At 40.0% G+C, this 14,342-nt stretch overlaps 1 protein-coding gene and 1 long non-coding RNA gene across 10 annotated transcripts in view; both read left to right on the top strand.

Annotated features, from left to right (window-relative positions):
• Positions 1 to 14,342, top strand: part of FAM13A (family with sequence similarity 13 member A) — a 368,559-nt gene that overhangs the window by 265,108 nt on the left and 89,109 nt on the right. The window lies entirely within an intron of this gene.
• Positions 577 to 10,390, top strand: LOC141372632 (uncharacterized). The gene is made up of 3 exons (XR_012377977.1): positions 577 to 2,263; positions 9,017 to 9,103; positions 9,631 to 10,390. It is a non-coding gene; the product is annotated as an uncharacterized lncRNA (long non-coding RNA).

Here is a 14,342-nt window from a genome sequence, read left to right as displayed (position 1 = left end):
CATGTACAACTTTTGACTCCCCCAAAACTAAACTACTAATGGCACACTGTGGACTGAAGGCCTTACCAGTAACCTGAATAGTCAGCTGACATATTTTGTGTGTTAGATGTATTACACACGGTATTCTTACAATAAAGGGAGCTACAGAAAAGAAAATGTTATTAAAATCAGTAGGAAGAGAAAATACATTTTCAGGGCTGTACTATATTATCAGAAAAGAAAAAAAAAATCTGAGTGGACCTGCACAGTTCAAACCTGTGTTGTTCAGTGGCCAGCTGTATTTCTAAACCTATCTGTATCTGACAAAATGTTTAAAAACTCATATACATACAGAATACAGTAAGCAGTATGAGGTGACAGAATTCCGGAGCGGACCTGAGGAGCTCTGAATCCAGTTTCTGTTCTGCCACTGACTTCCTATGTAAATTTGAACAAATTACTTAATTTTCAAGTGCCTACCGTACTCATCAATGAAGTAGATGTTATGGTACATAATCGTGCTTTTCTAACTGAAGCAGTTTGTCAAAGTATTCGGTAAGATGTAAAGGCATTTTGAAAAATAAACTTATGCAAATATACAGAACTAAGTTGTAGAATCAAATTAGAATTTTCAAATCTAGTATCAAAAAAAGAATATGTTCATTTCAATTAAAGTAAGTTCTGGACTTAAGTCAACTTCTACTGTTTTAAAAGGCTGATTTTAGTTAATATTCTATTTTAATATCTGAACACAAGTTTCAGGATGACTAATCCATTTTCATAAATATGGTAAAGGATTTAGTCAGACAAATGTTTTTATTAGCAGGTATAATAAAGAAAAGGACACACACTAGGACTTTGTGTTCTAAATTCAGAATTACGAGTGGTCTGTGAAAAAAAACTGGGAAAAACTACAGGGGAGGAGGCTACCTTTAGGACCAGTAAGCCCGCACTGTTTCTCAACACCATGGACTCTAGCCCTCTGCCCTTTCTTCCACGAAAAGCCATGCTCTGGGCTTTCTTATAACTCCTTGCAGCCCTCATGATGTGACAGAAATCTTTTTAAAATGTACGTCTAACTGTTCTTACAATGTATGGAATCTATGGATTAGCAATTATGATCCTCAGAATAACGCTTTAGTATTCCGTACTGAAGCAGAAACTGCAAGGGAAGGTCGGCTAATTAACAGGCATTTAGCAGACCTTATGGAAAAATTGATTTGGTGTTACTTGTAAAAAAATAAATAGCTAGATAAATAGATCACTAGATAAATACATAAAGAACCAACCAAAACATGCTGTTGATGTTCTTAGAGGGAAATGATTATGCAAATAAACACATTCAATTTTTTAAAGATAAAATGCAGAGATAGTAATTTGAAATAACTTCCATGGGAGTAGACGCTTTGATCCCTTGAGAAGCTGGACAATCTTATGACATGTATTCTCCCCAGAAGTGTGAGCTACGTGCCTTGGGTGATGTCACCAGTGACTAGTAACCACTGCAGTGTAAACAAACATCAGCAGGAAATAAATGTGGGTAGGGCAAGGGTCTAGAAACATGCCTTCCTTCTAGAAAAGTATCGTGCCTTCCAATGCCAGTGGTTTGGGTTTTTTTTTTGTTTTTTTGTTTTTTTTTTAACGGAAGAGAGGGGATGGAGTTTAGCTCTTGCCTTCTGTCACGGAAACCTTTAGTTTCATAGGCAGTGTCTTTCCTTGACAAATGGATTTCCTCCTTGGCAGTCTCTGCAACACTGAGAGGTAAGGGACTCTTTGCTGTTGCTGCAGTTATTGGTTGCTCTCCCCAGACAAGCTTGTCTGTGGATTTGCTAAGAGCAGAGTTTCGAGTTACCAGAATTAGGCAAGCCCGCTGAGAAGCAGAAGGAGGAGGAGGAGCGGCGGCAGGAGCCGGAGCCGGAGCCAAAGCGCCCTGAAGCGCTACGGCAGCAGCTCCGCTGATTGGCTGGAGGGTCCGGCCGCTTCCCGGGAACAAAAGGTCAAAGTGGACTGCAGCGTCAATGTAGGGAGGCAGCCGAGAAGAGAGCGTTGCTTGAAGAAGTCTGGCGGCCGGAGCCGCAGCACGCGGGCTAACTGCAGGGTCAGCTGCCGCTCCAGCTGTGAGGCTCAGCCTCACGCCCCGAGCCCAGCACCGCCAACGCCGCCGCCGCCACCGTGAGGAGACGTTTCCTGCACGGACGGCCAAGGTGGCGTGGACGAGCCAGTTGTGAGGGTCCCTGGCAAATTCATCTACAAGGATGGCCTGTGAAATCATGCCTCTGCAAAGGTAGTACTCTTTACTGTTTGTTTGATTTTATTCTGTTCTCTGTTTTCTGAGTAGTATGAAACCATGTAACTTTGCCAGTACTTGGCATCTAGGAGGAGTGTGCTGCAAACGTGTAGAGCCCGTCGCACCCGATGTCCTGCCCTAAGAGCAGAAGAATGTGACTATTAATACTGCTGCTTTTACTGACACTGATGTCCAACTTCTTGTGCTTCTCACTTGATTTTGTTGTGTTCCGTTCTTTCCTCCCTTGAATGAAAATACACGTAACAAAATATCTCTGACCTCGGAAGGAGTGTATAGAACAGATTTATCAAAAACCTGAATCAGCTCCTTAGCAGTGTTGTGAAGCTGTGGCAAGCTCTCGGCTCATCTGATAGGATGTTCATAGGTTAGAGACCTTGTAAAAATGCATGTTAGGATCTCTCCCTTCTGGAGTCCAGATCTAAGCAAGGATTTTCTGTCAATAAGTACATTACAATACATGGACAATAATGCGAAGGTCAGAATTTTCCCATAAATAATTCTAGATAGATTTATTACACAAATGACACCTTTTAAAAAAACTGCTATGTAAGAATGACTGAGCACACGGTTCTGTTTTGTTCGCTAATGATTGTAGTATGGACTGTGGAGGGCGGGGTAGAGGAGTTATACCAAAGCAGAGAAAGGTAAATTTAAACAAAGGGGTTTGTTCAACAACAACAACAATACTGCTGGTGAATGAATAAGTGAATAATGTATCCTAGAGTGTGGTCAAGTTGGAAGTCACCTCTGTGAGGACTGGAGCCCCATCCTCCAGTTTCACAATAGGAAAACTGAGGCACAGAGGAAGTCTCAGAGCTGCCCCAGGTCACGTTTTATGATTTTTACAATTACTTTTGCCAGTCGTATTATTATACTTCAAGTTTAACTGCTTTGCGTGCAGTGCCATTTGATTCCATATAAATGCTTCCTTTAAGAAAACTACAAAGGGTTTTGTTAGTGAAAATGATCTTAAAAATCAAGTGGTAATTACAGTTTATATGACTGAAAAAAACTAAACAAAAATGAATTTCAGTTTTAAAAACCATGCCACCAATATTTTACTGAATGTTCATGTTTCAACAGTGAAGATAAGGTTAACAAAAATTCAGTGTTTATTTGCAGGGTGTTTCCTGCAGATGGATACTGTGACAGAGACCAGTGTGGTGGTTTTTTTTCCCACTCTAATGTTAAGAGCACTGCAATGGGAACTTGATGGGGTGTCCCAGGAATTCCTTTTCTAAAAATCAATAACCCAAGGAAACAGACAGTGGTTTATGGATAGATCTGACACTTTTCTATATTAACCCAGTGGAAAGGGCCACATTCTTGAAGTGTGCAACAGACTAAAACTAATGTACACTTTTTGGAGACTTGATTTGGTTTCCAACTTTAAAGTTGGGAGCTTGTTTTTCTTACAATGACTTCAGTCTTAAGGGTCTTAAGCAATCATTTTCTAGAGAATAATATTGGCTATTAGGGGACTCTGTGATAAGCTTCTTGATAATATAACTATTAAGAAAATAGATCTTTATACCACTAAAATACTGCTTAGTGAGTTAATGAAAGCAGAAATCGAATTAGCATAATTTCCTCCAGAATTATTTTGCATTGTTAGTCCTTATCAGTAAGCCTATGTAAGAGGAATAATTTTAATTTGCATTCAAGAATGCTGATTGGTGCATTCACTGCTCTCTGGCTCTGAGAATTTGATTTGATTGATTACCCTGCAGTCTTCACTTACAGCCTCTCTGCCTTTGACTATAAACCTCCTGAAGGCAAGGAGCAGGTTTGTGTAGTTCTCTTTCTTAAGGATCTCTTGTGAATTTGGGTGCCTATGCAGAAAACTTTCCTGTTCCCATATGTAATTGCTTCTTCCAAACCCAGTTCCGGTACCTTAGGCTAAGGATTTCTGTGAGTCTCTAGTAATGATGACTGTTGCCAACTGCCCCCTCTGTTAATGCTGCCTGAAGCATGAAGTTTGCGGAGCCTTGTGGTATGCATGCTGACTGATGGCATGAGTGCTTTGCTCAATTCTGTTATAGAGCAGTGAGGGGTTAGAAACTGAATTAAAAGTGGGTGAGTAAAAGAATAGCTCGAAATATCAGTTAAATTCTTGTTCCCTATTTGTACTGAGCAGAGTGGCCAATGCTTCTCATACTTTAAGTGCATGACAATTACCTGGGGAACTAATTTTTTTAAATCAGCTTATAGGAATAAGCTGCCCTCTTTCCCTAGACTTACTGAATCTGAATCTGGGTGTGACAGAGAAAGTAAATACATTTTAACAAGCTTCCTGAAAGCAAATCTGACACAAATGGTCCACACACTCAGGGAAACACTTTATCTAAACTCTAGTTAATGATTATAGCTTGTGTAAAGCCATTGACAGCAGGTATATATAAGAATCTAACACTATACTACTCAATGTCCCCAAATAACATCTTTAATATCATGATTTTATAAGTGGTTTTTTTTTTTCATAATCCACGCTTTCATCTACTAGGTGTTAAGTGTTACCTGTTAGAACAAAGCATACTTAGGGGCACCTCAGTGGTGCAGTTGTTTAAGTGTCCGGCTCTTGGTTTCCACCCAGGTCGTGATCTCAGGGTCATGAGATGGAATTTTGTGTGGGGCTCACGTCCAGCACAGAGACTGCTTGGATTCTCTCTCACTCTCTCTCTCTCCCTCTCTGTCTGCCCCATTCTCTCTCTCACTTTCTCTCTCTCTCAAATTAATTAATTAATTAAAAAAAACAATAAAGCATGCTTACAATATTGTTGAATATATTAAACAGTTTGTACTACCAGGGATACTGAGGTAATTAAGACACAAGCTCTGCTTCAAAGAGGTCACATGCTAGTGCGGATGCAATCACACTACCAGACAATTACAACACATGTGGTGAGTTCAGTAATGGACAGTATGATTAGCATAATAATAGAGATGTGCCTACATGGATAATATTACCCTGTGTTTTATTTAACCTCATATGTGTATGATCTTATCAGAGGGCATGTTTTTACCCTAATGTCTGCTTAGCTTACAATTTCCATGAGTGACTTTTTAGCCTTTCTTAGCATATTGTGAAAGTATGTAGAAGATAAATTTGTTACTGCTAATCTGTGATTGAGGTGAGAATAACACGTGGTTGAAATCGAAGGATAAAATAAATACTTTGGTTCCCTTTAATGTATTTTGCCATCTGTTTATTACCTAATGTAATTTGTAGACCTTCAAGGATGAAGTTGACTGTTTAGAAACTCATGATCTTTAGAAAAAACTGCAGAGGTTGAATGTTTAGAATGTGACCCTCTGTGAAGTGAGGAACTCAGTTCTTACAATTTACTTTAAATGGCTTAAAGATGGGATCCTATTTCATATCTATTGAATTGTTTAGACTGTCATTATTTTTAAAAAACTAAAATATCTATATGTACTTCTTATACCAAAGGATAAAACTCAATACACCATAGCGCTATATAGATATTCTTGCCATCTGAAAAAGTTCCCCCAAAGAAATAAAATAATATCAGAGGTAAATGGGGAAACCATATTAAATTAAGAATTGAAATAAGTTTTCTTGGGGCGCCTGGCTGGCTCAGTCAGTAGAACATGTGACTCTTGATCTCAGGGTCATGAGTTCAAGTTCCACGTTGGGCGTAAAGATTACTTAAAAAAAAAAGGTTTTCTTTTCTCAGGTGACTAGGTTTACCTTTTGTCACTAAAGAGATAGTATGTTTTATCAGATTGCAGGCTTTACTTATACCTCAGACTCTTTGCATGATTTATATCCCAGGGGACTTTTTTCCTTATATTTTGTGGGTCTGTAGGTAGGATCTCTATTTTATGTATAGAAAGACTTCGATAGGCTAGGAAACAAATCTTAACCCTGAGTCTTATGTCTATGACAAAACTCAACTTTCACAACAGTACTTTGATTTGCTAGGTTAACTTTCCACTAGCCACTAACTCAGTTTATATCCACAAAGAATGATGATGGAAAATGAAGTTAGGAACCCTGGTGATTAATTTAGATTCCTTTGGTTTTAATGCATTGGCATCCGCTTTCACGTGTTAGCATCCTGTTCTTTCCTTGGTTTACTTATCAAAGTGGGAAACTGAGATTAAGAACATTTATGTACTTTTCTTGTTCATTACTCCATCTATCAGATTTTGATATTCAATATATGTTACTGATTCCTTCTTTTATGATGGTGAAATATATCATAATTTCAAATTGCAGTGGCTCTTTTGAGAAGACACAGAGCAACAGGATTAATTAACATGTATTAAGGACCCAGCAGGGGAAAACTTCACTGAAACCTCTTATCAGCAGAATTCATCTGGTCTTACTAAGTACTGGTTATTAGAATAACCTTTTGCAAACAAGAAAACTGGTAACATGGGGATGATGTGGGAGTTAACCAGGAAACACCCCAGGTAATAATGGGCCCGCTTGTGTATCTTCTGTGTAGTGTTAGAGAGCCCTCTACTGCCGTGGTGGTGACACCACCAGTTAATTTATCTATAAACCTGTTATTATTCCTAACTTGACACTTGAATAGCACTCCCTGCTCATGCCACCCTCCCGCTCCCTCCACAGAGAAAGTCTAAGAGGGAGTTAAAAGCTGCCTCACAGCAAATCTGGGTTAACCCTTATGGGGTTGTGTATCTAAACTTAGAGTTCATCACTAATCTAGTCTATATTTGAACAAATAAGATCTCTGCGGGCTCTACTGTCATAGGACGGTTACAGATTCTCTAGAGTCTACATATTTGCTAATTACTCCAAATAAAGAAAATAAAAAAGATATTATGAACTAAGATGAGGACATTTTTAAATTTTACAGAGATCACCCCGTCTAAACCATGGAAAAAGTAGAGGTGTTGGGTATTCACAAAGCAGTGGAGAAAGCAGTGGAAGGGTAGTAAACTTGCTATCCAAAAAACATATCCAGATACTGACAGCTAGATAGCCATATGAATTTGGTCAGGTCATTTTCCTCATCTATAAAATGGGATGACAATGCTTGACATACTTACTTATGGGGGCAATTTGAGAGTTAAAGAATATGATAGTTCTTTGTAAATGATAAAACTACTCAGACAGGGGCACCTGGGTGGCTCAGTCATTAAGTGTCTGCCTTTGGCTCTGGTCATGATCCCAGGGTCCTGGGATCCAGCCCCGAATCGGACTCCGTGCTCCGCAGGAAGCCTGCTTCTCCCTCCCCCCTGCCCCCGCTTGTGTTCCTGCTCTCGCTGTGTCTCTCTCTGTCAAATAAATAAATAAAATCTTTAAAAAAAAAACTACTCAGATATAAAGAGTAGTATATTGCTTTTCTCTTGTGTTTTTTTTTTTTAATTTTTATACTTGGAGTGGCTTTCAGTTCCTTGAATGCTAGACTGTTTAACACAGTGAAGGTGATGCTCTAGCATGGTATTCCATTTCATTGGATGAATATTGGAAAGTGACCTGAAGAATGGTTTGCGGGAAGTGTCATTAAAAACATTAAAAATGTCATTAAAATTGGGGCACCTGGTGGCTCAGTAGGTTAAGTGTCTGACTCTTGATTTCAGCTTAGGTCATGATCTCAGGGTCATGAGATGGAGCGCCAAGTCAGGCTCCATGCTCAGCAGGGAGTCTGCTGGAAAAATTTTCTCTCTCTCTCTCTCTCTCTCTTTTTCTCTCTTTCAAATAAATAAATCTCTAAAAAAAATACTGTGGAGGGGCGCCTGGGTGGCTCAGTCATTAAGCATCTGCCTTCCGCTCAGGTCATGATCTCAGGGTCCTGAGATCGAGCCCTGCATTGGGCTCTCTGCTCGGCGGGAAGCCTGCTTCTCCCTCTCCCACTCCCACTGCTTGTGTTCTCTCTCTCACTGTGTCTCTCTCTCTCAAATAAATAAAATCTTTAAAAAAAGTAAATGTTAAAAATAAATAAAAAATACTATGGAATCAAATTTCTTGAAACTCATAAAACCTTCTACCCTGCCTTTTTTCCTATGATAATTATATATCTATGTGATGATCAGAATGAATGGCCAAGAAATAGTTTGTACCGTATAAAACCTTTTAAAAGGATTATTTGTTCTTTAAGAAGAACTGGAAATTACTTTTTTTGATAATAGCATTATTGAGATATAATTCACATAACCATGTAATTCACCTACATAAAGTATACAATTCAATGGTTTTTAGTATACTCATAAGGTTGTACAACCATCACTACAAGAAATTTTAGAATATCTTCATTACCCAAAGAAACCCTGTCAACCCCTATTGTGGGCTGAATGTGTTCCCCAAAAATTTATATGTTGAAGTTCTAATCCCCAGTGTGATGGTATTTGGAGGTGGGACCTTTGGGGTCTAATTAGGTTTGGATGAGGCCATAGAGGTGGCACTCCCGTAACAGGATTGGTGTCCTTACAAGGAGATAAGGGGGCCAGAGGGCTCACTCCTTCCCATCCCCCCCCCCCCACCAAAGGGACTATAGCAAGGAGTCGGCAGCCAGCAAGCCAGGGAGAATTCTCACCAGAACCTGACTATGCTGGCACTATAATCTTAGACTTCCCTTCTCTAGAACTGTGAGAAGTAAATGTTTCTATTGTTCAAGCCACCCATCTGTGGTATCTCGTTAGAAGAGCCCGAACTGACTAAGACAACCCTCAATCTCCCTATAATCCCCCTATCCCAACTCTAGGCAACTGTTAATCTACTTTCTATCTCTAAAGATTTGCCTCATCTGGACAGTGCATTATAACCCTGGGGCAGCTTGTCACAAAGCCAGATGGGGAAACTGCTTTTACTTCTCACATAAGGTTGGCATATTAACGGGAAATAGTTGGGGAGGGGTGGAAGGAAGGGAGGGAGGGAGAAAGAAGAGAAGGAGGGAGGGAGGGAGGAAGGAAGAGTAGGAAGCCCAAGAAGTCGATTTCCAAAATTAAGATACCTAAGAAATAAAAATACTGGGTGTGGGGGGGGAGCAGAGACACAGGATACATTTGATAAAACCTTTAAGGTTTGGGGTCAGGAAATCATGTATTTTCTCATCAACTGTAAGAACAAAAATCAGAAAACTTAATGGAAATAAAAACAAAGAACTGAACTGCCTTACTCAGATCATATTGGATGGAATTAAAATGCTAGAAAAAGTTAAGGGTTTAGAAAGAGCTTAAGATGGTACATCAGTATTTTGCTGTCACCAAAATGATCATGGAAAGAAATACAACTTCACCGTCTAGATTAAAATAGCCCCTGAAACCAAGATTAGGAACCAGCAGCCAGCCAGAGTAGACCATTGATACACTGTGTAGTATTTTTATCAGTGACTCTCCTTCATTTTCAGTTCCTTGACTGAGCAGAAAGTCCAGGGCTGCCTGGCCCGGGTGCCTCTGCCTGGCACGTCCCTGCCACATCCACAGGGCTGAGCTCCCTGCGTGCCAACTCCTGCCTTCACACGGTGTCTTCTCTTTGTTAAAGAGTTCCCTGTCCATTCCCTTCCTCTTAATAATGCCTCCATGACCCTCAAAACCCATTCCCAGTGTCACTCATGTCACCTAACCTGCCAGACTGCGAGGGGCTTGAGTGTGAGGTCTGGAGCTCTGGCTGCCACACACTTGGATTTGAATCTCAGCCCTGCCTGCCTCTGTGGCCTCCCGCTGGTGAATTACCCTTTCCAAGACTTGTTTTTCTTATCTGAGAAAATCCAGTTAGTGATACCTCTCTCCAAGGGTGTCTTTGAGGATCGACTGAGGAAATGTCTATGAAGCTCTTAGCCCAAAGCCTTGACTTACTATGGTGAGCCCTCAACACATGGTAGCTGTGTATCCTTTTTTCATAGTCATTATCATATTTCAAGTTTCTGCTTCTCCCTGGTCTATAAATTCTGTAAGGATTTAGACCATATCTTATTAGCCTGAGCAGCACCCCTCATTGGCTCTGATGCATAGTAGCCACTCAAAAAATACTGAATGAGCCCTTGTATCTGGCAGAGGAAGGGTTTGTTAGGGGAAAGATGAGACGATAATTTGCATTGCTTTCTGCATATTTTTGTCTCCCTCGAGAAATCCATTTTCAGACTTTACAGTTTCGGAAATATCTGTTAAATAAAAACTATATTAACAAACCACTAATAATGTTATAAGGGTAATTTTTTAAAGACTTTATTTGAGAGAGAGAGAGAGAGCACTGCACACGCAAGTTGGGGGGGCAGAGAGAGAAGGAGAAGCAGACTCCCTGCTGAGTAAGGTTCTTCTTCCCTCCTGCATGTATCCTCATATTCTTTTGAGTTTGTTTAACTAAAGATTAGAAAATGTTTTAACGTATTTATTAATGTTCTAAAGATATTTTTTCATCAACTAATATCAACTGTGCCATGAAGAAAATGACTGTATGTAGCATTCTAAAGTATTGCCTCCCTAAGGCAATCAATGATAAACATCACTTTTCTGAACAAGAATCTCAAAGACAAATGAAAGCTTCCAGCTGCCTTGAAAATAGTTTTGTGACTAAACCAAAAATTCCTGTAAGCCCCAAACAACCTTTGGGTTTGCAGTGAAGTGAAATAATTTTCTTTTCCTGCTCTCAAGCCAGAACAAACAGTGTGTGTGGCAAGGCCATGTTACCTTGCCTGAACACATCCTTTTCTGGGTTCACTCTACACACAGAAAGTACAGCGTTTACATTACTGGCATAGGGGCAGAACCCGCACCTCAATTGTGCTGCTGAAGAAAAGAAATTAATTTCTTGTCTTTAAGGATGGGAGAAAACCCATGGCATAGTTGCAATTTCATTAAGTTTTAAATAGGAAACAGGATAACTTAAAACAATCAATATGCACATATCTGAAAATGCTTCTAGCTGGCCCAATGTTATAAATAATAAAGAGTACATGTTTTCAAAATATTATATCAAACAGTAGCATTAGCACTCAGCAAAGTCTTGATGATGCTAATTTTACCTGGCCATTTACTGAGCACCTGGAGTGTTCTAGTACCCTGCTAGGTGCTAGTGGTGGTACAAACATAAAGACACATCCAGGAAGTGAGGCAAGCGTCTGAACTCGAATTCTGGTGTTTTGTTGCTCATTTATAGCTATAAACAGTTTATCAGAGCCTGGAAGAAGAAGCATCTCCCTCTCCAGGGTGCTGGAGATGGCTTTGCAGATTAGATGACACTTGAGCTGAAAGATGAAATATTTTCTAGGCAGAGAGAGGTGAAGGAAGGATTTAAGACAGAGGGAACAGCACGTACAAAAGAGGAAGACTGACAAAAGTGTAGGGAGTGGTCTCCAGAGGTATGTTAGACTCAGATTGGGAGGGACCTTATGTGCCAGATTTAGACATTTGGATTTTATCCCAAAGCAGTGGGAAAGTGGGAGAGGCTTTTAAGTTAGGAGTATGAACCTGGTGGAATATTAAAGATAAACGGGCATGTGTGGCAGGGAAAGAGTACTGGCTCTGGGAAAGACGAAGACAGTGGAAACGGAAAGATTAAGTTCAAGAGACTTGTCTTTTTTTTTTTTTTTTTTTTTTTTTTTAGGTAGAATCGGCACAATTTGGTGATTGACCAAATGTGGGGATAAGGGATAAAGTTCTTTAAGGAGAGCAGCTGGCTTGTTAACATGACTTCCGTATTTAAAAGGAATTCCGTTTTGTGACTTTAACACATGTCTGCAGCCAAGATCCCCTGTGAGGTGCAGTGTGAGCCTCCTGGCTGTGTCAGTCAGTGGGTAGTTCTGCTTCACTCCTGACTTTGTAAGGAGAGACACAATAGAAGATAGAGGAAGGAACCTACCCCTCCCTGATGAGAGGCTCTTCCCTGATTGTGTACACCCTCTTTCCCCTCAAATCTCTGAATGATGTTCATCAGAAGGGCATCCAGGGATGGAAGCAGTTAGGTGGATGGGGCTGAAATAGAATGAGATGTTCATTAGTTCCCTCCAGGTATGTTTTTTGAATCTGAAAGACAGGACGCAGGTTGATAAAGAATGCCACAGTCATAAAATCGGGAGGAATCCAAAGAAACCATGTGTCCCCGAGTTAACCAGGAAAAGAACATTTAAAAGAGACTTAGAAGTACTCCGTCAACTTCCCCAAGGCTTTCTGGAACTATGTTGTCATGCCCACTACTAGATTTATCTGGGACCACTTCCTCTCTATGCTTTTCTGCCATCCAGACTAGACAAAAATCTGTACTTCTTTGGCCCAGAGCTGATTCTGGCAATGGGGCAGAGAAAGAGTGTTTTCTTTCTGTCCTGTGGGAACATAGATCTTAATTCAACAACATTCATTGAGCGTGCATTATATATATCAAGCAAGGGAGAAGTGTAATCGGCATAGTGTTTTAGAACAGTGTTTTTCAACTGTGGGTCATGACCTATTAGTGGTCATAAAATCATTGTAGCAGGTTGTGACCAGTATTTTATATAATTTTACATAACTAAAATGTAACACAATAGAAAATATCCAAACAAGGGTACCTGGGTGGCTCAGTTGGTTAAGTGTCTGACTCTTGATATTGGCTCAGGTCTTGATCTCACAATTGTGAGTTCGAGTCCCCCCGTGTTGGGCTCCATGCTGGGTGTAGAGCCTACTTAAAAAAAAGAAAGAAAGAAAATATCCAAACAAAGAATAATTTCATGAACTTGTGTCCATTTTAGGGGTATGCATAAAGATGTAAAATGTGTTTCTAACTGGAACATAGCCAAAAGTTTTTCTTTAAAAACTTTGTTTTTAAATATTGTATCTGGACTACTTATTGAAGATAGTTCATTTGAATGGGAGTTTACTACAAGCCTGGAAATCAAATCCCCATGTCACTGCTGGAAATCAATTCTAGCCATAGTGGGTCTATAAAGGAATTTTCAGAGACAACTTTTTGTAGGATGGAGACACCTTTGTTAGGCAGGTTCTTATTTCTGAATTTAAGGGGAAAAAAATTTAGTAGATGTATTCATTTCCTAGGGCTGCTATTACAAACAGAGTGGCTTAAAACCACAGAAATTTATTGTCTCACTGTTCTGGAGGCCAGAAATCCCAAATCAGTGTGTTGGCAGGGCCATGTGCTCTCTGAAGGCTCTGGAGAAGGATCTGTTCCAGGCCTCCCTCCCGGCTTTTAGGAGTTCCTTGGCTTGTGGCAGACACAACTCTGTCTTCACATGGTGTTCTCCCCATGTGCATATCTATGTTTGTGTCCAAACTTTCCCTTTTTATAAGGACGCCAGTTATACTGAATTAGGGCCCACTAGTGATTTCATTTTAACTTGATCACCTCTGTAAAGACCCTATTTCCAAATCAGGTCACATGCTAAGGTACTGGAGGTTCAGGCTTCCACATATCTTTCTGAAGGGACACAGTTCAACCCATAACCAATATATTTCAGATTTCCACTAGGCAATCAAGAAAGTGGTAAAAACATTTTCCTGTCTTATTCAGAAAAAAGTTCTCAATTTTTGGAAGTCTTTTTGTTTTGTCTGTTTATGTTGCCTCAAAAATAATAGCTCTTAGTGTTGGCTAAAAATTCATGTCCTGTGAATATTAACAGCTTCAGCTCTTTGCATTAACCCTTTGGTCAGGAAAATTGATTTGCTCTTAAACTTCACTAATTTGTTTTTATTTCTACTGGAGAGGCCTTGTGTTCTTAGTCACAGCATGCAAATAATACAACTAAACAAACAAAACTTACAATAAAGTATATGCATACATCTACAGAAGTGTCCCCCCAGAATTTTAGCTGCAAACCCTTAGCTAAGAGCCAGCCTGAAAACATTTACATTTGTTTCCCAAAAAGAACTGGGAGATTGTTTTTCTTTTCCATACCCCTAAATGGGGCCAACCCAAAACTCTGAGCACACCAGCTGCTCCATCACTCCCCGATTGGAGTGGTTCATGGTTCATGCCTGGGACCGGGCATAAATTGAAAATGCTCAAGGAAGTGTGGCACTTGGGGTTTTGCAGAGGAAGGAAGGAAAGAAAATGTACTAACTTTATTCACCTCATCATTCTCTAAGAAAATTCTCCTCAACATGAGGGAAAACCTCGAATTCCAGGGGAAGA

This window comes from Callorhinus ursinus, unplaced genomic scaffold, assembly GCF_003265705.2.
Source record: "Callorhinus ursinus isolate GAN/ISIS: 27379988/994484 unplaced genomic scaffold, GSC_fseal_2.0 scaffold4, whole genome shotgun sequence".
Lineage (NCBI taxonomy): Eukaryota > Metazoa > Chordata > Mammalia > Carnivora > Otariidae > Callorhinus > Callorhinus ursinus.
The sequence above is the reverse complement of the archived record's forward strand: the minus strand, read 5'-3'. Positions and strand labels throughout refer to the sequence as shown.